A 2,708-nucleotide genomic window follows, 5' to 3' on the forward strand; every position below is an offset into this window, starting at 1 on the left:
TGAAACAGTGAATTTGGCCTTACTGCTGTTAGCCACAAACAAACACATTGAATAACAGATTCACTACATGGAACGACAGATAGTTTTATTTTTTTTTAATCTAAAGGAAGTCTATTTGATATCTGCGAGATATAAGAAAGATCAGGAACCTTTTTTAATTTAAATTTTATTACATGTTTTTGACCCCTTATTTTTGGCACTAAACTATCTCCATATATACGTCGACGGATGTTTAGGATTAAGATGCATCCAATGTAAGGAAACAGAAATCTCTAGTTTAAACTGAAGGATGTTGATGAGGATTTTTTTTTTTTGTATTATACTGATATGATTTCGGCGGGCTGCGGAAATCCACTCTGGGACGGGTTAACTTAATCCACCAAGTATTTTCTCCTACTCTGCATATTTACTGCTTTCCTTTTCTTTTTTTTAAGTGTGTTCCAAATGCACCCTATTCCTTATTTAGTGCACTACTTTTGACCAGAGCTTTATGGGCACTCGTCAAAAGTAGTGCACTAAATAGGGAATAGAGTGCTCTTTGGTGTTCGGGACTTTGTGTTTTATTTACTTGTATTATTTTGTTGTGGTTTTGTTTTACACTTAGCCTAGCATTTAGCCTGAGCCTTAGCCTAGCAGTTACCCTTAGCCTAGCGTTTTCTATTAACGTTTACTTTTGTCTTATCTCAGTCAACGACAACTGTTGATAAAATGTGACTTTGTATTGTAAAACTGAAAACTCCCATTCAGAATATCTGGATGGAGAACATATCTGACAAAGCCAGTTACTGGCTGATTTGACAATTCCATACCCAATCTCTTCTCATAGCGCGGACAGACCAAACCAACCTTACCTTCAGCCATGCACAGTAGATCGCCTGCTGGGCGTTGACAAAGGTGCCGATTCAACATGTAGAATCGTCTGGAAAATGAAATGGCGGCCGTCGACCATTGTGGTACCAACCCCTATGGGCCCTGGTCTAAAGTAGTATACTATATACCAACCCCTATGGGTCCTGGTCTAAAGTAGTATACTATATACCAACCCCTATGGGTCCTGGTCTAAAGTAGTATACTATATACCAACCCCTATGGGTCCTGGTCTAAAGTAGTATACTATATACCAACCCCTATGGGTCCTGGTCTAAAGTAGTATACTATATACCAACCCCTATGGGCCCTGGTCTAAAGTAGTATACTATATACCAACCCCTATGGGTCCTGGTCTAAAGTAGTATACTATATACCAACCCCTATGGGCCCTGGTCTAAAGTAGTATACTATATACCAACCCCTATGGGTCCTGGTCTAAAGTAGTATACTATATACCAACCCCTATGGGTCCTGGTCTAAAGTAGTATACTATATACCAACCCCTATGGGCCCTGATCTAAAGTAGTATACTATATACCAACCCCTATGGGCCCTGGTCTAAAGTAGTATACTATATACCAACCCCTATGGGTCCTGGTCTAAAGTAGTATACTATATACCAACCCCTATGGGTCCTGGTCTAAAGTAGTATACTATATACCAACCCCTATGGGTCCTGGTCTAAAGTAGTATACTATATACCAACCCCTATGGGCCCTGGTCTAAAGTAGTATACTATATACCAACCCCTATGGGTCCTGGTCTAAAGTAGTATACTATATACCAACCCCTATGGGTCCTGGTCTAAAGTAGTATACTATATACCAACCCCTATGGGCCCTGGTCTAAAGTAGTATACTATATACCAACACCTATGGACCCTGGTCTAAAGTAGTATACTATATACCAACCCCTATGGGTCCTGGTCTAAAGTAGTATACTATATACCAACCCCAATGGGTCCTGGTCTAAAGTAGTATACTATATACCAACCCCTATGGGTCCTGGTCTAAAGTAGTATACTATATACCAACCCCTATGGGTCCTGGTCTAAAGTAGTATACTATATACCAACCCCTATGGGTCCTGGTCTAAAGTAGTATACTATATACCAACACCTATGGGTCCTGGTCTAAAGTAGTATACTATATACCAACCCCTATGGGTCCTGGTCTAAAGTAGTATACTATATACCAACCCCTATGGGCCCTGGTCTAAAGTAGTATACTATATACCAACACCTATGGACCCTGGTCTAAAGTAGTATACTATATACCAACCCCTATGGGTCCTGGTCTAAAGTAGTATACTATATACCAACCCCTATGGGTCCTGGTCTAAAGTAGTATACTATATACCAACCCCTATGGGTCCTGGTCTAAAGTAGTATACTATATACCAACACCTATGGGTCCTGGTCTAAAGTAGTATACTATATACCAACCCCTATGGGTCCTGGTCTAAAGTAGTATACTATATACCAACCTCTATGGGTCCTGGTCTAAAGTAGTATACTATATACCAACACCTATGGACCCTGGTCTAAAGTAGTATACTATATACCAACCCCTATGGGTCCTGGTCTAAAGTAGTATACTATATACCAACCCCTATGGGCCCTGGTCTAAAGTAGTATACTATATACCAACCCCTATGGGCCCTGGTCTAAAGTAGTATACTATATACCAACCCCTATGGGTCCTGGTCTAAAGTAGTATACTATATACCAACCCCTATGGGTCCTGGTCTAAAGTAGTATACTATATACCAACACCTATGGGCCCTGGTCTAAAGTAGTATACTATATACCAACACCTATGGGTCCTGGTCTAAAGTAG

Source organism: Salmo trutta, chromosome 35 (genome assembly GCF_901001165.1).
Source record: "Salmo trutta chromosome 35, fSalTru1.1, whole genome shotgun sequence".
Taxonomy (NCBI): Eukaryota; Metazoa; Chordata; class Actinopteri; order Salmoniformes; family Salmonidae; genus Salmo; species Salmo trutta.